This window comes from Pogoniulus pusillus, chromosome 5 (assembly GCF_015220805.1).
Source record: "Pogoniulus pusillus isolate bPogPus1 chromosome 5, bPogPus1.pri, whole genome shotgun sequence".
NCBI lineage: Eukaryota > Metazoa > Chordata > Aves > Piciformes > Lybiidae > Pogoniulus > Pogoniulus pusillus.
Window position 1 is genome coordinate 43,947,728 of NC_087268.1, and position 27,218 is coordinate 43,974,945.

The 27,218-nt window shown below is 41.5% G+C and overlaps 1 long non-coding RNA gene across 1 annotated transcript; it reads right to left on the reverse strand.

The window, feature by feature from the left end:
• Nucleotides 1–5,078: 5,078 nt before the first annotated feature.
• LOC135175727 (uncharacterized) lies at nt 5,079–26,881 on the reverse strand. Its single transcript, XR_010302458.1, has 3 exons — nt 26,842–26,881; nt 21,106–21,200; nt 5,079–5,607 (listed from the first exon to the last, which is right to left on the reverse strand). It is a non-coding gene; the product is annotated as an uncharacterized LOC135175727 (long non-coding RNA).
• Between the last annotated feature and the right edge of the window lie 337 nt (nt 26,882–27,218).

The following is a 27,218-nucleotide window of genomic DNA, read 5'->3' on the forward strand; positions in this document are numbered from 1 at the left end:
ACAGAATCAGACAGTACCCAAAACACATGAAGGGGTTGCTGTGGGTGGTCTCAAAGCTGTTAGAGGCTTTGGAGTTTTCCCAGGCTCTTTTCTCAGGAAGCTGGGAGTCTAGCATAGTCTCTGACCTGGTTCCTCATGATTCTCAATCCAGCTTAAGTCTTGCAGAAGGGCAGGCAGGATGAAATGTGATGGTCAGCCTTGGCACAATGTCACACTGTCTATGCAGGCTGATCGCGTGCAGAGATTTAGAGCCTGTTCTAGGTAAAATCGAGGCAATGGAGTTTCCAGGCAGTTCAGGATGCAATGAGGCAGCAGAGCACGCCATTCTACCTGCTCATCCCTTTTTATCAATACAGCTGGAGACTAATGGGCCTTTGGACATAGATTAGCCAATCAGAATGGCACCTTTCCAAGCTTGACCATAATAGATGAAACCAGGGCTTTTGTTTTCCTTTCCTGTGATTACTTCCCCTAGCACAGGAGCAGGAGCAGGGGATCATGTCTGTACAAGCCAGAGTCCTTAGGCTCAGTGGCTCCAGGTTCTTTGACCTCTTTCTGCAATTGCTTCTCCCCACAGCAGAGGGCAGGAAGAGAGGAAAAGCATCCCTGGGCAAGCCAGGATATGGATAAACCTATTTTGTCCTGCTTAGGCCTACCACAACAAAGTCACATAGGTGTGGTGCTTGGGAATACGGTTTAGGGGTGAACTTTATAGAGCAGGGTTAATGGTTGGACTTGATAATCTAAATGGTCTTTTACAGTCTGAATGATTCTGTGGTTCTGTGAAATAGTGATAAAATGACAAAATATGTTACTATCTAAGTAAATCTCAAGCAAATTTTCATTTAAAATGTCAGCTTAGATGAATTGAATTTGGTATAGCACTACACTTCAACTAAAATAGCATACTCTATTATATAATGGGTCCATATTAGTACACTTACTCAGGGGTATATATATATGTAAATTACTAAGCAACAGAGAAAATAAACTGCTGGAAATATAGTAATACACATTTAAAAAGTCACAGTTACTTTGATAGTTTGTCAGAATTTTGTCCATGGTTCCTCCCAGAGTCTTTTACTGTATTATTGCGTGGTCTTCCCTCTGTGAATAAAGCTTTTCCTTAGTACGAGAGAAAGCAGAACATTATCAGACTGACATGTTGTTGTGGTTTGAGCTAGAACTGAACTAGTTCTCTGTTGAGTGATTTTGCTTTTCAGCTATGTCTCTTTCTAAGTAAGTGCACTTTCTGAAATTAGACAATGTCTGCTTCTGGAAGTGATCGCTTGACATTTATAGCTGCTACTAAGCATCAGCATGCAGAAAGACTCTTGATTATATTTGCTCCTACAGAAACCAAAGACACTGTTAAATCTTTTGTAGCACATTGAGGTCCTGTAAAGCAAGAGGTCACCACTGCAGGAAGAAGTGGACAGGACAGACCAACAAGATATTTCATTCCATGTATATCATATCTATCTATCTATCTATCTATCTATCTATCTATCTATCTATCTATCTATCTATCTATCTATCTATTGTTACTCTTTCATTAAAGTTTTTTTGCTGTTGTTTTATTTTGTGACCAGCTCAGCCTCAATCTGTGAGACAGCTCCCTGAAACAGATTTCTGGAAGCTACAGAATCCCTTAAAGAGAAAAATAAACCCTTGCAAAACCTCCATTTAAATTATTTTCACCATTGCAATGGTGACTAAGGGATAGGAATGCACAAAAGTGGATGCTGATTGTATTGTCATGAATACTTTTCCTGTTAAAAGTCTCTTCCAGGACTAGTGGGTTTGACAGGCATCTTTAAAATGTAAAACAGATGCAGCAGAAAATGTTTGTGCAGTGGTAATGAAAATCCTTAACCCAACACACTTGTTCTAGGGTTTTTTAAATGCATTTTTTTTCTGTTTTACATCATTCTAGAGCGAAGTTTTATCCTCACCCTTGTGCAATTCTTAGTCTGTTGTGTTTTAGTTACTTGCAACACCATGAACACAGACTGAAAATGACCTTTTATAGGCTTTAAAAGTGTTTAATTAGAGTGAAAGGGCATTTATCATATGACCAGAGTCATTTAAAATGGAGCACAATGCTTGTTTTTAGTCTTATCCCATGGGTTTGGAAAAATACAAAGTGATGTAACATTTTGTCTTGGTAAAAAAAAACCAAAAGCAATCTCACAAACCTCTGCTTTGTTTAGATTTGAAATTTTAAATAGATTTTAAGACTTCTGTAATCACTTATTTTCCATGAATCAATTATTTTGGCAGATCATGAAAATTCAATCACTTAAAAAAGAGCAACCCTGACAGTGTCTTACTTTGCTAACAGTTTCACCTTATTTCAGCAGGAACTGAAGAATACTTGTGGAATTTAGGCCATCAACCAGAATAACAAATTTATCTTGAAAAGTAAGCAGATGTGCTAGTTTGAAGCTAGCTGGAATGTTTTGGTGAGAAGAACTAGACTACAGGCTGTGAAAGGAAAACAATGGTGGTGTCTACTTCACTCATAGGCTTGTTGAGATGTATAAAAACAAGAACACAAATACAGATAAGGTACTTCTGTTGCTAGTGAGCTTGGAGCTGCATGTCTCTTCTAACCTCACCCTCCATTTCTTTAATTAATGCACTTTGCTTCCTAACCCCCTGGCTGAACCAGGGGTTGGGAGCCCCTCCTGGGGACTCAGGTTTCTGGGAGGGCTGTTGTGTTTCTGTATTACCTTTTACCTTGTCTATTTCTGTCTATAACTGTATACACTGTAAATATCTGCTTGTATATTCTGCTAGCAGTAAATAATAAGCTTCATTCATTTTCCAGAGCTGTCTGAGTCTGGTCTGGGTGATTTCCAAAGTGGGGGGGGTGGGGGGTGGGGAACACCCAAACCATCATGGCAGAAAACATCAATAATGACCAATATTAAAAAAAGGCACTATATTCATAAAGAGCATGGAAATAATTGAAGACCTGGTAAAAAGTCTAGTTAATCTCTGGCAGGTACAACCACCCTGACAAATAAAACCCTGACAGAAACATAAAACCCTAACAGATGCTTGACAAAGGGTCAGAGCTTGCCAGAAAGCTGGAAAAGGCCAGCTCATTACCTCATGGTCATTAAACTGTGCCTTAGGGTCCAGGCCCTTACCCTTCTTTTGTTGTGGGCTTGCCCTGGCTAATTAGAATGACCACAGTGCACACCCAACTTGGGTATAGATGGAGTCCTGCCAGAGAGCCTTTTTGAGTTGATTCTGTCAGGTTAAGTAATGAGCCTTGAACAGCCCTTTAGCCTGAGATGCTATGTAAGGAAACTTCCACAGACTGAGTTAGTCTTCACTCCATGGCAAGTGTATGTTACTCCTGGATATATCCTTGAGTGAGCTCTTGCTCTTTTTGAGTGAGTGATGATTTTTTTGGGTGAGGGACTCCCTTCATGAGTGCACACATTTTGGTTCATCTTTCTAGAAAGACTATTCCTTGAAGCTCAAGAATTAGTTCTGTAGTAGTGCTATAGAAGAGTTTGAGTCTGCATTTGGGGTGAGAGAGATGAGGCTGATTTGAAGGTTTTTAAATAATTTATTACTATACACAAAGAGGATTTCCCCCAAACTTCTGTACAGCTAACCCACACAAATTCTTTGTATGCAGTTGGTGAAGCTATTTTACAGATGGCTCTTTGCAGCCGAATTAAACAACTTGGTAGAGGTCTTGGAAATGTCCTGCTCAGAGTCTTGTGGCATGAAGTGCCGCTGGCAAAGACAGTAAAATTCCTTAGCAGCTTGAATCAAGAGAGTTCAAACACTCACTAGTTGGAAGGCTCAGTATCTGTGGTCCCCAAAAGCAAAAGCCGTGTGGTTGATTTCATCTAGAGCTGATAGTTCAATTGGAATTTGGGGCGCGCTGTCTGAGAAGGCTCCACGGGCACGACCGGGCTGGCACAGTGAGCTGAGCGGCGGCGGCCGGGAGCGCCTCGGTGCATCATCCCCTGGGTCGGTGCAGTGCCGGGGAACAAAGGGAGTGGCCCCAGGCAGCAGGCAGGGAGAGGTGAGCGGAGGAGGCGACAAGAGCCCCTTGTTTGCCTGGATCGTCCTATCTATCAGATGTGGGCCGAGATTGAGGGCCCTTTGGCCACAGCATTGTCCAACAGGCTTCTGGCAGTCAGCCAAACACACCACATTAGGAAGGGTCCATAAGTCTGGTACCCCCAAACATGGGGAGAGCACAGGTGGGCCACAGCTAAGCGTGGGCTTCTGCAGCCTGTTTACAACCACCTTACATAGCCAGGGCAGGCCAGACTCTGTGGCACCAGGCCTGTTGTGCCCCTTTGGCCGTTCAATGTGTTTACCTCTGGTGTGGGCGGGAAAACGTGTCCAGGCAAGGCAAGGTATATGTAAGCCTATTTGGGCCTATGTGGCCCTCCACTACAAGTAGTATATTCCAGACTGAATATATTACTGAATATCTGAATTGAATATCTGAACTTCACAGTATCACAGTATCACAGTATCACAGTATCATCAGGGTTGGAAGAGACCTCACAGATCATCAAGTCCAACCCTTTACCACAGAGCTCAAGGCCAGACCATGGCACCAAGTGCCACGTCCAATCCTGCCTTGAACAGCTCCAGGGACGGCGACTCCACCACCTCCCCGGGGCAGCCCATTCCAGTGTCCAATGACTCTCTCAGTGAAGAACTTTCTCCTCACCTCCAGCCTAAATCTCCCCTGGTGCAGCCTGAGGCTGTGTCCTCTCGTTCTGGTGCTGGCCACCTGAGAGAAGAGAGCGACCTCCTCCTGGCCACAACCACCCTTCAGGTAGTTGTAGACAGCAATAAGGTCACCCCTGAGCCTCCTCTTCTCCAGGCTAACCAATCCCAGCTCCCTCAGCCTCTCCTCGTAGGGCTGTGCTCAAGGCCTCTCCCCAGCCTCGTCGCCCTTCTCTGGACACGCTCAAGCATCTCAATGTCCCTCCTAAACTTGTCAATTAATTTTGTGCCAAGTAATTTTGAGTACAATAAATACACATTTATTGTGCATTTAGTACTACAGACAACAGCAATTACTGTGTGTTTAGCGTGTGCTTCCATGACAGCTTCTTGACATAGTTTACCTAGACTTGACATCAACCTTTAGACTTTGTTCCAAGACCTCTATATTCTTTAGTTTGGATTCTAGCTGTAAGTTCTCATCAGAAAAAAAAAATCATTTTCAGCTCTCTACATAAAATGAAAATCTCTGACAATATAAAGCCAAGAAAAAAAGAAATATCAAGTCTTCCTTTGGGATGTGGGAGATATGTGCTGAAACATCATGACATTATGTATGTCTCAGGGACAACAAAATCCTACAGTTAAGATCATATTGCTAAATAAAGTAGAGCTGGGGTCTGGTTCCTGGTCTAAATCCAAAGGACAACAAGCTGCTTTACACCCACATGGCTGAAGAGTGAGCTTTTCTGTGGCGTATTTGTTTTGAAAAGAGTTCTTTAGGATAGTCCATAACAAGCTTGACAGTGAGCTGACAGTTAACTACTATGTATAAGGAATTCTTTGCAGACATCCTGAGAAACCATGCCTCTGGTTAATTTTGGGCATGACCTAGAAAAGAAAATAAGATTATAAAAGGATTGCTACTGAACTATGCTTGGTAGAAAAATATAAGATGAGTATTTCTTTCTGGCACTGTTATTAACTGACACTTGAGGCTGTGATATTATATTTTATTGGGAAAAAAAATCCTTTTCCCCCTAGGTCTACTGTAATTAAGTTCTTCAAAATATATTTTATTTATTCCTTTTGTGTGGATGAACATTGGACCAAATCTCTAATAGTGTGATTGCTGAGCTTACCCAGCATTCCATATAAATATTTGTTACTTCTTAATGTGTTAAATAAATGTGTTTTTTTATCAGATAATATAATCTTTTGCAAGTGAATTCGTAGTTTGGCAATTACATCCATAAATGGAAGCATTACAATATTAGAATTGACTAAAAGTGGAGGCCCTCAGGGATCAGTCCTGGGACCAGTCTTGTTCAACATCTTTGTTGGTGCCACAGACAGTGGCATTGAGTGCATCCTCATCAAGTTTGCTAATGACACCAAACTGTGTGGTGCAGCAGACACGCTGGAGGGAAGTGATCCATCCAGAGGGACCTGAACAGGCTGGAGAGGTGGGCACAAGCCAACCTCATGAGATTCAACAAGACCAAGGGCAAGGTCCTGCATCTGGGTTGAAGCAATGCCAAGCACAAATCCAGGCTGGGCAGTGAGTGGCTGGAGAGCAGCCCTGAGGAGAGGGACTCAGGGGTGCTGGTGGACGAGAAGCTCAGCATGAACCAGCAGTGTGCACTTGCAGCCTGGAAGGCCAACCAGATCCTGGGCTGCATCACGAGGAAGTGTGGGCAGCAGGTGGAGGGAGGTGATTCTCCCCCTCTACTCTGCTGTGCTGGGACTCCACCTGTAGTACTGCAAGAGAGATATAGACATACTGAAGCGTGTCCAGAGAAGGGCCAGGAGGATGCTCAGAGGGCTGCAGCAGCTCTGCTGTGAGCACAGACTGAAAGAGTTGGGGCTGTTCAGTCTGCAGAAGAGGAGGATCCCAGGTGACCTTCTTGTGGCCTTCCAGTATCTGAAGGGGGCTTACAAAAAATCTGGGGAGGGACTTTGTAGGCTGTAAGTGAGTGACAGGACTAGGGGGAATGGAGTAAAGGTGGAGGTGGGGAGAATGACAGTGGATGTGAAGAGGAGGTTGTTGAGCATGAGAGTGGTGAGAGGCTGGACTGGGTTGCCCAGGGAGGTGGTTGAGGCCCCATGGCTGGAGGTGTTTAAGGCCAGGCTGGCTGAGGCTGTGGGCAGCCTGATCTAGGGTAGGGTGTCCCTGGCCATGGCAGGGGAGTTGGAACTGGATGATCCTTGTGCTCCCTTCCAACCTTGACTGATTCTATGATTCTATAATTCTGTGAAAATTGTTATGAATTCTCTCACACTTTGCTGACAGTGAATTCCTACTAAACATATTGGAAACCTCAAAGTGGGTAATGCACTTACCATTGTAATTATACCTATTACATGAATTCACAGGGAAATACATATATGTCATCAGGGTAGGTACCCCAGAAAGTGACAGCCTGATGAGACAAATGGAGGCTTTCTTTGATTTTCCAAATATGACTGTCTTTGATTTGACAAATAGCAGCTCGACAAACAACATATTTCACTGCCAGAGTCTCTTGTTATTTTGAACTAATTCTAAAAGGAATTCAGTCTTGTAAGTATTTTGAACCATTTAGATGACTTCATAGTGATATTGTTCCCCTCAGGAACTGGGAATTACTTATCAAATGAGTTCATGTTTAAAAAAAAAAAGAAGATTTTCTAAGGAAAGTGATTTCTAGCTCCATATTCCATAGAATCTGAAGTAGCTAAAATTGGTTATTTGGCACTTCAGAAAAAAAGAGAACTTGCATGGGAATATGTATAAAAAATATGTTTCAGTATAAGATTGCTGAAAATGTGAGAAATGTATTTTTCCAGGTTAACTACACTTTATTTCTCTGCCTCTTGAAATGGAGGTGATAAATTCAGCAACTCCTTGCTTTCTTGTAATGGAAATCTCGGCTGCGTGCTACATGACATAAATGCTTTTCAAGGACAGAAATGGTATTTCTCATAAGATTTGCACAAATAAAACATCTAAATTATTTAGGATACTGCCCCTTTACTGATACAATGTTCTAAATGGTTCCAAAAGCAGAAAGGACTGAGAAAATTAGGAATAGTGTATATTGAGGTGTTCAAGGCCAGGCTGGATGAGGCTGTGGGCAGCCTGATCTAGGGTAGAGTGTCCCTGCCCATGGACAGGGGGTTGGAACTAGATGATCCTTGTAGTCCCTTCCAGCCCTGACTGATTCTATGCTTCTATAATTCTGTATGTGAATTGCTTTTGTGCCACAGAGGGGATACTATGATATGCTTAGTTTCTTCTAACATACAGGAGTTGTTCTAAGTGTTCTTTCAAAATTGCCTGTCTTTTCTCATTTCTGCTCCTCAAAGAATGTTGCCAAATCCCATAAGCATGTATTCTTCAACAGGCTTCTTCAGTGCCAGTTTCTCATTGCAAATGTCTGAGGGTTTGATGGCAATCAGTTCATACCCTCCTAAGTCTGTAGTCCACGCATTTTTTACTAGGTCTTAAGTGGTGATTGTTAGAAGCCATTCAGTAGAATCATCTTTGTGTCACATCCATCTCAGAATCTTATTTGGAGTTATTCATTAAAACACTCTCTAAAAATCAGCCTATGAGTAAAAGTGATCACAATTTCATAAACCTATGTGGTTTGTATTTTTTTTTTAATTCATATTGTTTTATAGAGGAGCTACTGAGGAAGAATAACCTCCCTTGTCCTACTGCCTACACTGTTCCTGATAGAGGCCAGGATGCCACTGGCTCTCTTGGCCACCTGGGCACTCTGCTGGCTCATGTTCAGCTGCTACCTACCAGTACCCCCAGGTCCCTTTCTTCCTGGCTGCTCTCCAGCCACTCTGTCTCCAGCCTGTACTGCTGCTTGGAGTTGTCGTGGCCAAAGTGCAGATCCCTGCACTCAGCCTTGCTAAATCTCATCCCACTGGCCTCTGCCCACCTATCCAGCCTGTCAAAGACCCTCTGCAGGGCTATCCTGCCCTCCAGCAGATCAACACCTGTCCCTGTTCTCCTTATTTTATTCAGAATACTTTCATATTCAGAGTACTTTGAAATATCTCTATTTCCCTCCCCACAATGAAGCCTTCTGACAGAAGATTGCTAATGATAGCCTGTCACCTTTTTCATTATCACATATGTGTGATTTACCTTCTCTGTAGTTATTTAACTTGAGGGTCATTTTGTTTTAATCTGACTGAGTGCAAAAGGGCTAACTCCTCCTGCCAAGAAACAAATTAGCTTTTTACATTGTTTAATAACAGCATCCAGTTCCAAATGCCACCAAACAGGTATTAAGCAGCAAGCCCCTTGAATAAAAGCTTAATGGTGCGTAACACACTTGATTAGATCTACTGTTTTCTGAAAGGGTCGTTATTCTTAGTAGGCATATTTCATTACTGTTAATCTGAGCCTAAGTCTATGCATCCACAAACCAATAACCCCATCTGAAGTGTCTAATGTTATTTAGCTAATCTGAGGTTAAGTCTTCTATCATTTGTGGGTTATCTTGAGAGTTTTGGGAGGCTGCAGAGCTGTACTTAGTGTTCTCTGTTGCTTTTTGGTAAAACTAAGATCAATTATACCTAGGAAGGAAAAGGTTTTACTATTTTAATATCTACTTTATTTTCCTTTTCAGTTGAAACAAAGCAGTATTCTCAGCAGTTTCCAGGTGAACACATCATTTTCAATTACTGCTTAGTATTAGTTTCTGTGCCTGGGCTACAAAATGACTTCTTCTTTAGTCAGTCTCCATTTGCAAAGAGTAACAGGCGTATTACAATGAGGACCCAATCTGATGTGTGCTGTTTGTCTACATATCTCAATAAACAGTATTAATAAAATATTCTAAAACAATATCAGAGAAGATGATCTGTTTCTTTGCTGACAAAAGTATGTTTCCTGTACTGAGAAGGAGGATACAAAAGCTTTATTGGAACCTTTATTGATTCCTTAATAAACAAAGAGAAAACTGTCTGATTATGATTTTTTTTTGAGCCAATCAGTTTATCCCAATCATATCATAGAATTATTGAATCAACCAGGGTGGAAGAGATCTCCAAGATCATCCAGTCCAACCTAGCACCCAGCCCCATCCACTCATCTGGACCATGGCACTAAATGCCTCATCCAGCCTTTTCTTGAACACCTCCAGGGATGGTGACTTTTACAACTTCTCTTATTAACAATCAACATGTTACATACTGTTATAAATCAGTCAAGTCAAGATAGCTTTAAAAATAACTTGACATTATGTAAAATGCATTAAATGTTACTAACTTTAAAAAATGGATCATTTTGAATGTTATATATTACATTATAAATGTAATCCAGCATTAAAAAGTGATCTAATAGCTCCAGCTTGCACAGTACATGACTTTCAGAAGTCAGGTATGCGTGTCAGGGTTTGTGTGATTATTGCTATAGTACACATTTTCCTCCTTTGTATTACTTCTGGACTCAAATCAAATTCAGCATGTTAATCAAGTGTTTGTTGTGAATGTGACTGTTGTTATTTTCATTTCTCTGGAAATCTTTAACTGTTTTAGTAGTTCAATGACCAAATAGGCCTTATACATCAGCATGCACTGAAATGAAATCTCAATATTTATGTAGATAGGGAGAAAATAACACTGCTAGAGGGAACTGCAATTTAAAGTGGCATCTTAGTCACATGTTTCTTTAGTAGCCTTCCCTCTAGGTTTGATTTTGAAATTTCTTTAGTAGGCAATGTATTATCCCACTTTTTTTTCAGTTGTTCCCCACCCCTCATGCCTCCCTCAGCCCTCCCCGTAAAATAAAGAAATTGTTTAGTCTTCTGTAAGTAAAATGAAAAGACTATCATATTTAAAGGATCAATACATTTATCCATATAGATAATGTTGGGGTGGAAGTGCCTATGCCTCTCTGACTTAAGGGTGAACTGATGGGGTTTTATTCGGTTGCCTGAGAAGATTTCTGCTATAGATGAATCACAGAATCAAGCAGGTTGGAAGAGACCAATCTTGTGTTGCATTTTTCAGTTGTGATAGCATGCCACAATCTGGTTGTTATAACAAAGGACCCAGGAGATCCATCTATTTCTCCATAAAGGCTCCTGGATGCCAAACTGTGTATCTTAGAGCTCTTTAATGGCCCTAGGTGGCAGAAATTGTTCATCTGAAGTAATCCCCCAACTTCAGCTAATTTGAAATCTTTTCTTTTTTTTTTCCTAGAATTAAAAATAGTTATACTGTGACCTGGTGTCCCACTGTGCTTCAGCTTTATATACACTTAGTGAAAATCAGTCCTTTCCAAGTAATAAAACTACTGAAAGTATAAATAGAAAGGGAAATACCAAAATATGGCTTATCATAGAATCATAGAATCAAGCAGGTTGGAAGATACCTCCAAGATCATCCAGGCCAACCTAGCACCCAGCCCTAGCCAGTCAACCAGACCATGGCACTAAGTGCCTCATCCAGGCTTTTCTTGAACACCTCCAGGGATGGTGACTCCACCACCTCCCTGGGCAGCCCATTCCAGTGCCAATCACTCTCTCTGGCAAGAACTTCCTCCTAACATCCAGCCTAGACCTCCCCTGGCACAACCTGAGACTTCTGACTGAACTGCATCTCCCTAACCTCACCTTCTATTTGGACTAACCCACCTTTGCTTCATAACCTCTTGGCTGAACCTCTATTCTTCTTTAGGACTGGGGTAAGGTTGAGAGGGGTAGGGGGAAGGTGAAGAAGTGGTTGAGAGCCCCTCCTGGGGACTCAGGTTTCTGGGAGGGGAGTTGTGTTTTCTGTATTACATTTTACCTTGTCTATTTCTGTCTATAACTGTATATACTGTAAATATCTGCTTGTATATTATGCCAGCTGTAAATAAATAGCTTTATTTATATTCCCAGAGCCGGCTGAGTCTAGTCTGGGTAACTCCTAAAGTGTGGGGGGGCAGGGAACACCCAAACCATCACACAGGGCTACATCATATTATTAGCATCTATATATCATCTTGTAGAGACGTTAATGCCCATTCCAGTGAACATTGCCATCTGAACTTCAAACTCTTGATTTGCCATTCTTGGGGGAAAAATATCTTTTTATTTTCTTTTTCCTCTGAACAATTGGATGAACAGTTATACAGAGATTCCCCCTTTTTCCCCCCATTGTGCAAGGTTCCTAGCTGGTAATGCTTCATACAAATTCATTATTTTACTATTGAGTGAGAGTAGGTGATAACAACACTAAACCGAACATTTATTCTCAAATCTTTTTCTCATGGTGCCAAATTTAATTTCAAATTGAATCCATATAGCTTCTCAATTATCTGTGAAGGGAAAATAGAAATTTGTTCTTACATTGTTTGGAGCTAGGAAGAGTCACAGGACCCTGTGTTAAATTGGCAATGATGTTGCATGTAGAATATGAAGCCTTGGATTGTTTCTTCCAATTTTTTCATTACTGAATGGATAACTTGGTATGCCTCCTACAAGTAACAAATCCCTTCTTCCTAAGAACAGTTTGCATCTGTTTCATGCATATCTATTACTGTTGCATTTATCCTTTGGCTATTCTGTGTAAATCAATTCTAAAGAAAATAATCCCCAGAAGTAACGCTTACAATCCTTCACTATCCCAAAAGTGTTGAGTGTTTATTCTGGGTTTGTATATTATTTTAGGAGAAAATAACTCACCAGATTCCAAATAATGAAAAAAACTTTGACTTATGTCAACAAAGTCCATTATGTAAAAAACAGACCTTTCCTCTGGTTCTTATGTGCTGAGTACTTCAGTTTGGGGAAAGTTCTTGATTTAAGTGTTAATACTATTAAACACCCCCAGCCCTCAGGTATTTATAAACATTTATTAAATCCCCTCTCAGTCTTCTCTTTTCCAGACTAAAAAAGTCCCAGGTCCCTCAGCCTCTCCTCATAAGGCACGTGCTCCAGTCCCCTATTCATCCTTCTAGCCCTCTGCTGGACCCTCTCCAGCAGATCCCTGTCCCTCTTTAACTGAGGAGCCCAAAACTGAACACAGTATTCAAGATGAGGTCTCACCAGGGCAGAGTAAAGGGGCCGGAGAACCTCCCTTGATCTGCTGGACACACTCCTCCTAATACACCCAAGATCCCATTGGCCTTCTTGGCCACAAGGGCACATTGCTATGCCATGGTTAACTTGTTAGCCACCAGCACTCCCAGATCCCTCTTCACAGGGCTGCTCTCCAGCAGATCACCTCCCAGCCTGTACTGGAGCAGTTTATTATTCCTCCCCAGATGCAGGACTCTGCACTTGTCTTTGTTGAACCTCGTCGGGTTCCTCTGTACCCAGCTCTCCAATCTGTCCAGGTCTCACTGGATGGCCTCACAGCCTTCAGCTGCATCAGCCAAGCCTCCCAGTTTAGTGTCATCAGTGTTAGTACATTAACCTTCATTTTCAATGTTGCTTATATTCCTGGCTCTGGATGAGATTGATATAAATGTTCACAGTTCTGCAAGTACAGGGTAAACAAAAATGGGTTAGAAGTGACTCCTAAAAGTTGTCTAGTTTTCTTCCAGTCATCTTCCAGTAAGAAGGAACATCCTCAACTAGATCAAGTAGATCAGACAGTTAATAATCACATCCATAGACATTCGGTCCAGACTTCAGGAACAGCTGAAGTGGCCACTGGAAGAGATGGTGTTAAAATATGCCTCTGTGGCCCCCAACATTCTTAAGAAGACATGTCTATCAGGTTTGTCCTAGCAAAGGAGATTCTTTGCAAGAATGATTTTCTCTTCTTATTTTTGATACCTGCTCTTGCACCTTGGCTCAGGCAGATGTTCCTTGTCCATCCATCCTGTTCTTCTTTCAATAGGAACGGTCCATTATTACTTCTTGAGGAGGTGAAATGACTTTACTGGGCCCCTTTGTTTTCTGAGGAAGACTCTGAGGGTATCTTTTTGAGCAGATTCTTTGAACAAGATGAAATCTCTCTCGGTCCATGACTCTGATTCTACTAGTTGTTTTGCTCCATAATCTCCATAAGGCACGTGAAGCCATCTACAGCGTGCTATTGAGTATTGTGAATAAGTACAGAAGAAGAATTATCAAGACCTTACTTAAATTATAGAATCATAGAATCAACCAGGTTGGAAGAGACCTCCAAGATCATCCAGTCCAACCTAGCACCCAGCCCTAGCCAGTCAACTAGACCATGGCACTAAGTGCCTCAGCCAGGCTTTTCTTGAACACCTCCAGGGATGGCAGTTCCACCACCTCCCTGGGCAGCCCATTCCAATGCCAATCACTCCCTCTGGCAGCAGCTTACGCCTAACATCCAGCCTATACCTCCCCCAGCACAACTTGAGACTGTGTCTCCTTGTTCTGTTGCTGGTTGCCTGGAAGAAAAGACCAACCCCCACCTGGCTACAGCCTCCCTTCAGGTAGTTGCACACAGCAATGAGGTCACCCCTGAGCCTCCTTTTCTCCAGGCTAAACAACCCCAGCTCCCTCAGCTTCTTCTCATAGGCCTTGTCTTCCAGGCCTCTCACCAGCTTCATCACTGTTCTCTGGACACGTTCCAGTATCTCAGCATCTCTCTTGAATTGAGGAGCCCAGAACTGGACACAGTATTCAAGGTGTGGCCTGACCAGTGCTGAGTACAAGGGAAGAATAACCTCCCTCATGAACTTATCAGAATTTTCATAAGAAGTAGCCCGATGTTATCTATATTAATACCTACTAGAGGCAAATTACTTCTTGTGGTGTTACTAGAATATCTGTATAGACATGACAATCTGAAGATATAAAATATTAAAAGGAATAAATTATTGATTTAGCTGGGAAACACAGATGTAGCATTTTCACCAATTCTGAGAAAGAAAGCATTATCTATTGAATACAAGATGCAAACATTCTTAGTCTAATATAATCAACTAGATGACATAAAAGCACAGGTATTTATTGCCTGTGAAATGAAGAGAGGTCAATAGTAAGAAAGGGAAAATCAACTTCACTAAATTTATTTGTATTGTTGCAACTTAGATTAAAAAAATATTACTTGTTGCAAAATGCTCTTTTATGTAATAATTGATACCCTGTACAAGGTATCACAAGAAACTATCTACAGTCTTCTGAAAAAAATCCATCTTTACCAAATGTAAAAAATAAGTTTATATTATATTATATTATATTATATTATATTATATTATATTATATTATATTATATTATATTATATTATATTATATTTAGTTCTGGGCCCCTCAATTCAAGAGAGATGTTGAGATACTGGAAGGTGTCCAGAGATGGGTGACAAAGCTGGTGAGGGGCCTGGAACACAAACCCTGTGAGGAGAGGCTGAGGGAGCTGGGGGTGTGCAGCCTGGAGAAGAGGAGGCTCAGGGGTGACCACATTGCTGTCTACAACTATCTGAAGGGAGGCTGTAGCCAGATGGGGTTGGTCTCTTCTCCCAGGCAACCAGCAATAGAACAAGAGGACACAGTCTTAAGTTGTGGTGGGGGAGGTCTAGGCTGGATGTTAGGAGGAAGTTCTTTCAAAAAAGAGTGATTGGCATTGGAATGGGCTGCCCAGGGAGGTGGTGGAGTCACCGTCCCTGGAGGTGCTCAAGAAGAGCCTGTCTGAGGCACTTAGCACCACGTTCTACTAGATTGGAGAGGTGTGGGTGTTAGGTTGGACTGGATGATTTTGGAGGTCTCTTCCAACCTGGTTGATTCTATGATTCTGTGATGATTTTTGGCCATCAAACTGTTTCTGTCATCCAGGTGTTAACTGCTAGTAAAAGATTTTGAGAACCAGTATCTTAAGAAGGGAGTTAATAGTTAATTACCTTACCTGTCCATTAACTATCTGAATGTTCCTTGTATATTGACATGTACATGACATATTGACCAGCTTTTAGCCCTAGACTACAAAATGAGGTTTGTTTGTGTAGCAGAGGACCTGCTGAAAATTCTGTTAGTATAAAAACTTAATACATTCTTTTTATACTAAAATTGTTTCAAGCTCAAGATAAGTCAAAGAAGTCCTGAAACACTGCCATTGAGTGAGTGGGCTCTGAGTTGTACATCAGGGGCCAAGGGCTGGACCTCTAGAGCCAGATAATAGGGAGTTAAGCTGAGAAATGAGTGTCTGAGGAGTCTTACTGTCTGAAGTTTTTCCACTTGATCTACAAGTCTGCACTAACTCAGTTGGAGAAGAGGAGATGGGATAAAGAAAAAGTGAATGGACTATAATTTAATGCTTACTACTTTCCTCTAGGACATCTGGAGTTTAGATTCAGCTCCAAGGGCTGATTAAGTATTTGAAGTGTAAAGTGCATAAATAGAAACTCTGGTTTTAAGTCTCCTCACGCTGAAAATAAATTAAACCAAGAATATCTTATGTCCTGGATGAATGTCCTAAGCACTAAATAGTTATCTAAAGGATGGTGACAAGTGTTCTTGCCTCGTTCTTCAAGAAAATGGTAGGTAAGTTTGGAGTTTTTTATGGTACTTGTTCAATAAATGTATCATATGAACACCTTCATTTCTGTGCTCTTCTCAATCCTCTGACCTTGAAAGTGAGAAAAGCAAAAAGCAAAAGTAAGTCTTGATCTAGATGGCAGTAAATCATTACTGTCAAGTTCAAAGTGCCTGTAGACAAAAAGATAAGCAGAATTTTGTATATCTGAGGAATTGGAGCATCCCAAAGATTCATATTCTTAAGAGGGCTTGAGGACCACTATAAAGATTTGTCTCTGGACTTTTTTGTTCAATTACTTCACCACTGAAATGAAAAGCCTAAGTATGGCTAAATATTAGTGGATATCTGAGTGGCTGAATCTGAGGCCATTTCATGTAGGAAAATGAAAGTGACTTTTTTTTCCCCTTCACTATAGCTACATGAATGTGAAGACAATTGTGGATGCCATTCATTGTCCTGTATCCTTTTTAGAGTTGAATGGGCAAGAATGGCACAACTGTGGGCAGACCTTGAGTTTTCACACTGGCATAATATTCTGGATATATTCCTTCTTTCCTTGCTAATAATGCTTTACATTTCACTTTTTTTTTTCTTTTGACTTCTGCCAAGCACTAAGATGACACTTTTGTGAAACTGAATGTCATGATTCTGAATAGTAACAGTAATCACTAAACCCAGCTTTTCATAGATGAACCTGGATATGTGCTCCGTGTGCTCTCCATTTTACATAAATCTGCAGTTAACTTTGTATTTCAATTTTTGGCCTTATAATGTCTCATGAGAGCCCATCATGTTCCTAATGGCTTAAAAAACTTCTAAAAAAACAGCCAACCTTCCACTCCTTATTCACCTTCTGTATATATTATATATGTATACACAAAATATATTTACTTCAATTTAAATATATACATGAGGGAGCTGGGGGTGTGCAGCCTGGAGAAGAGGAGGCTCAGGAGTGATCTCATTGCTGTCTACAACTACCTGAAGGGAGGCTGTAGGTGGGAATTGGTCTCTTCTCCCAGGCAAGCAGCAACAGAAGAAGGGGACACAGTCTCAAGTTGTGCCAGGGAAGGTCTAGGCTGGATGTTAAGAGGAAGTTGTTCCCAGAGAGAGTGATTGGCATTGGAATGGGCTGCCCAGGGAGGTGCTGGAGTCACTATCCCTCGAAGTGTTCAAGAGAAGCCTGGATGAGGCACTTAATGCTATGTTCTAGTTGATTGGACAGGGCTGAGTGATAGCCCTTTGTGATGGTTTGAGAGTTACCCACACCCCTACTCTTGTGAAATCACCCAGACTAGACTCAGCCAGCTGGAAGTTAAGGAATGAAGCTTTTTATTCACAACTTAGCACAATATACAAGCAGCTTTTTTTACAATATATTACAAATATATATGGAAATAGATAAGTTAAAAGTAATGCAGAAACAAAACACCCCTCCCAGAAATCATCATCCCCAGGAGAGGCTCCCAATCACCCTTCCACCTTCTTTCCACTCCTCTACCTTATCCCAGACTTTGTCTTATGTTCAAGGTGAGTTTCGAGGATCGGCAAGGGGAGTTAGAAGCAGAATGATTAGTTGGGTTACACAGAAGCTGCCCAGAGAGGAAAATACAGACACTGACTCTGACAGATAGAGACTCTTTGTCTCATCTATGTTTGTGTCCTTGTTTTTATACATCTCAGTAAGCTTCTCAGTGAAGTAGACATCACCACACATTGTTCTGAGACAATGAAAGGTAGAGAGAATCATTAAAGGCCCATCCAGGCCCTGGCACACATTGTTTGAGACAACAGAGAATTAGGCTCTTGCATGTGGCTGCCAAGTCCAGTCCTGTTCCTTACTTAAGATTCAAGCATAGCCAATGTAGATAATTCATCTTCCAATTTCTCTATCAAGCCCCATATGCATCATCTGATGCCAGAGACACACCACAGCTTCACAGTGCTTTTTCATATAGAATGCATTTCCCTTGATTGAACTTGTGTTTATCTGCATTGATCTAGAAATTATCTTGATTGATCTTGTATTGATCAAAGTACCTTCATGGTGACCTACATGCTGCAGTTTGCTACTGACTGTTCCCCTTATGAAAATTTGACCTACAGATTGTAATCACATCCAGCCATTAAATCAGTGGTGCAATTTATATAATGACCCCATTTTCCCCAAAATAAAGGCCTAGTACACCCACTAAAAAAATAAAATACTTTGATGTATCATGGTATACATAAGGAAAGGTATTGAAAGTTATAACTTAGTTTGTTGGCATATACATGCTAATATTACTCTTTTTTGATACAGATTGAAATAACTGATGCAGTTCTTTTGCTCCCTTTATTTCCTTATATGTGTCCAGTTCTGGCTCCTCAATTCAAGAGAGATGTTGAGATACTGGAGGGTGTCCAGAGAAGGGCAACCAAGCTGGTGAGAGGCCTGGAACGCAAGGCCTGTGAGGAGAGGCTGAGGGAGCTGGGGGTGTTTAGCCTGCAGAAGAGGAGACTCAGGGGGGATCACATTGCTGTCTGCAACTACCTGAAGGGAGGTTGTAGCCAGCTGGGGGTTGGTCTTTTCTCCCAGGTAACCAGCAACAGAACAAGGGGACACAGCCTCAAGTTGCGTCAGGGGAGGTCTAGGCTGGATGTTAGGAGGAAGTTGTTGGCGGAGGGAGTGATTGGCATTGGAATGGGCTGCCCAGGGAGGTGGTGGAGTCACTGTCCCTGGAGGTGTTGAAGAAAAGCCTGGCTGAGGCACTTAGTGCCATGGTCTAGTTGATTGGACAGAGCTGAGTGACAGGTTGGACCAGATGATCTTGGAGGTCTCTTCCAACCTGGTTTATTCTATGATTCTAGAATCACAGAGTCATCTTAGAGTATCTCCTATCTGGCTTTATTGACTGAGTATCAGTTAGCAACTAGACCACATTAGGGATCCTTCTGAAGTGTGTTTTCTTGGTTTATTTCCAAAAAAGACAACTACTTTCTGTAATATGATATAAATTAAATATATAAGTGGGAAAGAACTGGGAGATTTGCTGCAAAAGTAATCTTGACTGTAACTAAAACTTAAATGCAGATGTATGCACAGCAGGCTGCAGTGAGCTCAGATCACAGCAGCTTCATTGGCTGTGAATACAAAACAAAGACAGGTGAAATGTTGCTGCGTGACTCTCAGGAAAATGTTTTCCTGAGAAGAGCATTATTCTACTTCAGTATCATTTATCATTCTTCAAGAAAGCTCCTTGGCAGTTAGAAGACTAGTCTTCTACACTACAAAATAGTATCTTGCCTTTTTTCCTGTGGTAAGTAAATGTAAAGGTGCAAATACTAGAACAGAATCAAAATGAGAGCAGATCAGATATACTGAAGTCCTCGCAGTGAGAATGTTTCTGAGTCCCCTTTCTGGATGTCTCTCTCCTTTTCAGTCAGAGAATATGATACTAGGGGCTGAGTGTGAAAGGTGTACAGGCATCTGTCCAAGGTATAATTGTGACTTTGTGTGTAAGATAAATGACTTGCACCTGGTACTTAGATGAGTACCGTTTGCAAACTGAATGTTAATCCAGTCTCAGAGATAGAAGATGAAATCTTACCTCTAATCTCTTCCTGAATCCTGTTAATGTTGGAGATAACCTACTGAGATGTCATTTTGCCAGAAGTTTAGCATAAACTCAAATCTTAAAATGATAAATAAAAACAAAGAAGATGTAAAGTGGTTTGCACATCTCTCAGAATTATCCTCTCATTCTGCATTAATCCATCATTTCAGTGTCACAAAACAAGCTTTGTGGTTTTTTTTGATCTCAATAGTTTTTCTTTTACTCTTCAGATCTGCTGCCATAGGAGACTGAAAGTTCAGTGACAATCTCCAGAATATTCCACTGTCTTCCCTAGATGTTATCTGTCCTCTTATTATAATATTGCATCAATTAACTCACTATTCAGGATTCAGCCATATACCATGAATATGAATATAAATATGAAGAATGTGTGCAGAGAAGGGCCACGAGGATGCTCAGAGGGCTGGAGCAGCTCTGCTGTGAGGACAGACTGAAAGAGTTGGGGCTGTGCAGTCTAGAGAAGAAGAGGCTGAGAGGAGACCTTCTTGTGGCTTTCCAGAATCTGAAGGGAGCCTACAAAAAAGCTGAGGAGGGACTTTTCAGGATATCAGGGAGTGACAGGACCAGGGGGAATGCAGCAAAGCTGGAGGCAGGGAGATTCAGACTGGATGTGATGAGGAAGTTGTTCAACATGAGATGGTGAGAGCCTGAAATGGGTTGCCCAGGGAGGCGGTTGAGGCCCCATGGCTGGAGGTGGTTAAGGCCAGGATGAATGAGGCTTTGGCCAGCCTACTCTGGGGAATAGTGTCCCTGCCCATGGCAGGGGGGTTGGCACTAGATGATTCTTCTGGTCCCTTCCAACCCTGACTGATTCTGTGATTGTATGATTCTATGATATAATTTAAATTCTCTATAAAAATAAATCTGGCAACAAATAACTGTAGAGGCTAGCATATGAAAATTAGATATGTTTTTATTTCACTATGTATTATACTAATATATAGAAGTAAACAGAAGAGTAAAAATATTCATAATATTAGTAAATTTTCCTTTATCATATCATCTTATTTTCAAGTCTGATAGTAAGATGAATCTGCATTTAACAGTCATTTCTAGTGCCTCACAAAGTAAATGTTATCTATTATTATTTAGAATTCAAGAATATCTGTAGTTTCTGTAGTACAAAGTTTCCAATAGTATTCTGAACTCTCCCTTTTTCCATGGAGTGGAACCAATACACTCAGTAACTGGGAAACTCATTTTGAGCATACATTAGTTTGAAAGTATAGTTATAAATGCTGATGGGAAGGTCATAGTTTAAAAATAATGATGTTTAATCTCTCCTGTAGGAGTGGTCTTATGGTCTGAAAATAATTTTCCTTCTACTTACCTGATCATTATGAATGCATGAGCATTGCCTGCTCATGTAAGCTAGAATATTCAGTGCTTTTGTAACCAACAGTGTTCTGTTACTTTCCTTGTGACCTAAAGCATAAAGTTAATGAATGTCACTTCTTCAACTAAACACACAGAGACACAAGAAAATGATCTAACTTTACTGGTTGTGGTGGTAGGCCTGATAGGGCAAACATGGGCTTATCCATGTTTGGCTTGCCCAGACATGTTCTCCTGCTACCCCTACTTCTGTGCTGGGGTGAGGCAACCATGGGATGGAGAGCACGAAGGTCCTGGATTCACTTAATATGGTGAAGCTTGACAAAGTGCCATTCTGATTGGCTAATCTATGTCAAATGCCCCATTAGTCTCAGGCTGGATATTGATAAAAGGGATAAGCAGATAGCACAGACTGCTGCTGCCTCATTTTGCATCCTGAATTTGCCTGGAGAGCTTACAAGGAACAGGCTCTAAATGCCTCCATGCTATTGGCCTGCACAGCCAGTGTGACACTGTGCTGAGACTGCACATCACAAGACATCCTGCCTGCACCTGAAAGTCTCCTGCTAAGACTAGAAGTCCTGGACATACACAGATTGTCCAGAGGAGCCAAGAGACAAGGTCAGAGATTGTCTGCCTCCTTTCCCAGAAGCCTGGGAAGAATCAAGACTCAGCAGCCAACAAGAGAAGGTTCCCTGAAAGTGTTTGGGCACTGCCTGGGACTGTGTCTAGTGATAATTTTGTGAGTAAATACTTAAAAGCATCTTCCAATATAATATTTGCATTTGCCACTTTAAGAAATAAGTGCTCTAGTTTTGCCTGTTTCCTGCATGTATACATTTCCAAACTGTGCATTTTGAACCTGTGAATGAATGTTTTTGGTGAGTTTTAATGTCAATAAACAGTTTTTGCAATTATTAATAATCAACACCTGGATATCAAAATTAATACAGATTATTAATTTTGCATAATCCAGCCCACTGGTATGTCATAAAAAGTCTTAAGATGGAAACTACACATTGGCCTTTCTCTTTGTTCAGAACACTATTTAGAGGAAGGATAACATAACTCTAGGTGTAAAATATTCACAGTATCACAGTATCACCAGGGTTGGAAGAGACCTCATAGATCATCAAGTCCAACCCTTTACCACAGAGCTCAAGGCTAGACCATGGCACCAAGTGTCACGTCCAATCCTGCCTTGAACAGCTCCAGGGATGGCAACTCCACCACCTCCCTGGGCAGCCCACTTCTCATTGAAATCCTGTTTTAAGTTTTGTGCTATGCTTTTCTATTCCCTCACTGAACCAAAAAAGTACTGATCATGCAAGTAGGTACAAAGGCATCATTTTTGTACAGAAATCATCTGTCAGTATTTTATTTAGGGGAAAACTAGAAAATGCTTTTGATTTCCTCATTTCAGATTCAGAAGGGGAAAAAATGAGTCATCTTTTAACTATTCATACCCGTTTGACTAAAATTGTGTTCAGATTAAAATAAAAGTCTCTTATCTCAACTTTTCTACACAAATGTGATGATAGTAAACTTCAGGGACACATGCTTTATAAAATATTGGGAACCTTTCATTCAGTCCAAACCTGAAGATGCTGTTTTAAATATAGTCAGAAAGCAAATTCATTTTCGTATGAGCTGAATGTTGAAGTTGTCTTTCTAGCCATTAGGAATGTAGTTTAATACCATTTGTATGAAAGCTTATGCACTCTCATCTCTTTCAGTCCTCCCTTAATTCTCTTATTTCTTCTGGAAGCATCAGAAAGTTTACAATTTGTGAAGAAAGGTGACACAAGTATTAATTTTTATTTTCACAACACTGAGAAAAGTAGTCACCAAACAAGAACACTTGATTGATGTGTGTCCAGTTCCGGGCCCCTCAATTCAAGAGAGATGTTGAGGTGCTGGATTGTGTCCAGAGAAGGGCAACAAAGCTGGTGAAGGGCCTGGAACACACACCCTATGAGGAGAGGCTGAGGGAGCTAGGGGTGTGCAGCCTGGAGGCTCAGGGGTGACCTCATTGCTGTCTACAACCACCTGAATGGAGGTTGTAGGCAGGTGGGGGTTGGTGTCTTCTCCCAGACAACCAGGAACAGAATGAGGGGACACAGTCTCAGGTTGTGCTGGGGAAAGAATAGGCTGGATGCTAGGAGAAAATTCTTCCCAGAGAGAATGGTTGGCATTGGAATGGGATGCCCAGGGAGGTGGTGGAGTTACCGTCCTTGGAGGTGTTGAAGAGAAGACTGGATGAGGCACTCAATGCCATGGTCTAGTTGACTGGCTAGGGCTGGGTGCTAAGTTGGACTGGATGACCTTGGAGGTCTCTTCCAACCTGATTGATTCCATGATTCTATGATGTATATGGAGTTGCTCCCAGTAACCCAGAGGGGCTACCAGAAGGGAGAACATGCTGATTAAGCACGCACTGGTAGACTTTTTGCAAAGCCCAGGGAAATAAACGAGAGATTTTCATTTAGTTTTCTGTGATTTATGTCAGGTTCTGTATTTCTTGCCTCTTATGTTCAGTTTCTTTTACCATCCTAGAACAGGAGAGTTTTCTAGCATTTGCAGTACAAGCTCCTGCTCCTGCCCTTTCGTAATGGCACCTTTTTGATGACATAGTTTATATATTTTCTGACTCTTTCCTAATGTTCAAAGATTTCCTCAGGGCTTACACAGAAGGTGCAACATCGAAAGCTTTTTGTAAGCAGCCTAAGAGATTTTCAGGATAGTTTTTCTTGATTCTGCCTGCAAAGCATAAAGCACACTTTTCACAGTGTAACAATAACTCTTCCCACAATATTTGTTAGGCAACAGGACAAATTTCACGTTGACTGATTGTTTTCGGCTTACTCCTTAGAGGCTCTGAGTGCCTTTCAGTTCATGATGAACTATAGAGGAGGGAGCAAGGTTTCTTACAGTTTCACTGCAGCCATCCACCATCTTTCAAAACTGAGTACTGGCCATTAACACTGTATGAGGAGGAAAGAAGTGTCCTTAGTTACATTTAAAATATTTGCTTCATTTGTGGACTTAGAATATGCATTCTAATCAGTCTTCTCTTTTTATATGGCAACTAATTCCAGATTAGTGAATTAGCATACTATTGCAGTTCAACAAGGCCAAGAGCAAGGCCCTGCACCTGGGCTCCAGGAGATCTTACAGAGACATTTCAATATAAGTAGGGTGTTTAAAAGACACAAAGAGACTTTTTATAAAGGCCTGTAGGAACAGAACAAGAGGATACACTTCTAAACAGAAAGAAGGTAGATGTAGACTGAGAAGGAAGATGTTTTTTACTTGAGTTCTTAGACACTGGAAAAAGATGTGGATACCCCATCACTGGAAGTTTTCAAGAAGATCAGGCTGGATGGGGCTTTGAGCAATCTGATCTGGTGAAAGATGCTCCTTCCCACAGAAAGGAAATCAGATTAGATGATATTTAAAGGTCCCTTCTAATGCACATCATTCTATCATTCTATGAATCTATGGTTTATCTAACATAAAGGATATATCACAAGTACTGTTTCCCATACACTTGTTTGTATCGTAGAATCAACCAGGTTGGAAGAGACCTCCAAGATCAGTCAGACCAACCTATCACCTAGCCCTATCCAGTCAACTAGACCATGGCACTAAATGCCTCATCCAGGCTTTTCTTGAACACTTCCAAGGAGAGTGTCTCCACCACCTCCCTGGGCAACCCATTCCAATGCCAATCACTCTCTCTGGGAAGAACTTCCTCCTAACATCCAGCCTATACTTCCCCCAGCACAACTTAAGACTGTATGAAGACTTCTGTGGTCTTCTTTTCAATCAAAATAGTTTACTCTGATGCATCTTAATACACTTTTGTGGGAGCCAGAGGTTTTTATGCCTTAGAAAAGAGTAGCATTTAAGGGAAGTCTAGGATTAATTATGGTATAACTGCATTAGAAATGAGTTTTGGAGTCAACTAAGAGACTAGAAAGAAGGAAGCAAAGTGATTGATGCTGCTTCCCACTGTGCATTCAGAGGAGACTATATAACTATTAATTTCCTACTAAATATACCATGACTTCTAGTCTTGTGACAGAAGCAAATTTTATGAGCATGTTTTGCCTAAGTGACTACTCTTGCTCCTTTTCAAAGTACAATCTCTTTTTTTTTTTTTTACTCTTTGTATGAAGTCTCAGGCAGGATCAAAGCCCTGAAGTGTAGCATTTCATAGCATGATTCAGTACTCTGTATAGAGCTACTAGAATTCAGATTAATCATTTGATGTCTTCTTGTATACTGGCCTTAATTAGTCTGGCTAAGCTTCTTAGGCATCATCTGCTCCAGAAATACCAGTCAGAGAAGGAAAGGGGGAAGGTGTTTCCCTTTCAGCTACATTTCAGAGGTCTAATATTTACACAGCTAATATGTTTAAGAGTGACACTTCCTTTGTGTGTTCTCATCTTGCTCAGTGATGCCAGTGAAGGGGTCATGGATTATCTGTGGCAGTTCTTGGATGTTCAGGAAGAAAACAGATGTTGCAAAGCTTTAGATGTTAGTTCGGAATTTCCTACAAAAATAGGCAGTATTTGTTTTTTATAATGAGCATCTGGTTCTTCATCAAGAAACCCTTCAAAAGATCTTCACTCTCAAATAAATAATTAGTATACACTTCTTGGGGAAATTTGTATACATACATAATTTTGATTTAATTCTGTGGAATAGCATGATATAAGAAGCAAGAAGAGAGAATTAGCAAGTGAAAGATGAATAAAATAATCTCAAATTACTCATATCTTACATGATTCAGATTAAAGTAATCAATGCATTTGGCAGTGAAATTTCATATTATAGATAAGTGCAACTCTCATGCATTTTAGGCTCATGGTGGGGAAATCACAGTCATTAGAATGCTACCATGGGGTCCTATTAAAGCAATACTTTCCTAAGAGTCAAAAGTATTTTTCCTGGTTTAAAATAAAAACATTATTACATTAAACTTAATTACAAAGTCACATATATGGAATGTCTTAGTCTATTGGTACGCAGTATTGACTAAGCAAAAAGTATAATTGCTGAGTGTGTAGCAAAGTATAAACACTTTGCTATGAGTGTGGGGTGTTAAATTGGAGTGGTACAGCTAAAACAAGATACCAAATCTGAAATGTAGAGAAGCCATGACAAAATCTGGGCCCTGCAGAGGGATGAAATGAAGAAACGAATGTGGTATTGCAAAACAGAAATCCTTTAGTCCAGCCTGAAATGTTACTACCAACTTTAACAACTTTAACTCTACAGGTCACTGAGCTCCACGCTGCCAGGACATGCCTGAGTGACTCACCCTTGACTGGCCTTGTTCTGCAGTCCCCGCACTCCTGAGACACTTAAGCAGCCTTCAGTGGCTGAGGCTCAGCCCATGTCTGCCTCCACATCCCTCGCAAGGGAAAGGGGAAGCTGGTCGGGAACTGCCTGCTTCTCTGAGCGTCCCGGCTGCAGAGGAAAGCCCTGCCATGCCAGCAGCCTCCTGCCTGTGCCAGGGCTCATTCACCTTCACAAAGCAGCAGCAGCAGCAGCCATGGGCACACACAGGGCAGAGCAGTGCAGCTGCAAAGGACAGCCAGCCAGCACCCACGGGGGATGCTGGAACAGTCACTAACTCTCTGCCTATCGAACCGGGGGGCCACCAGGCCCCCCGGCCTTTGTCCCCTTCACCATTCACCCGGTGTGCCCCACAGACACTCACCAGCGCGGATGGGAGGAGGATCCCTCTGCCCACTTGGGCACAGCTTGGGGCTGCTGCCCCTCCTGGAGTGCCTTAAAAAGGGCAGTGGGCAGGGAGGTGCAAGTGGCCACAGCTGGGCTGGGAGGAGACTCCCAAAGAGCCCAGGTGTTCTGGGTTGGGGGGAAAAGGGAGGAACATGGAGCAGGTGGGGTGGAAAGGGGGCAGCTATGGCCTTCCAGGGTGATCTGCTATAGGTGGGGCTGCCCTGTCAGGGGGCTTGGACTAGGTGATCTTTTAAGGTCTCTTCCAGCCCCTAACAGTCTGTGAGTCTGTGAAAATATATGTACACAGATTCACCATTATTTACAATTCAGAAATAGTGCAGAAGAGCTCCTTGA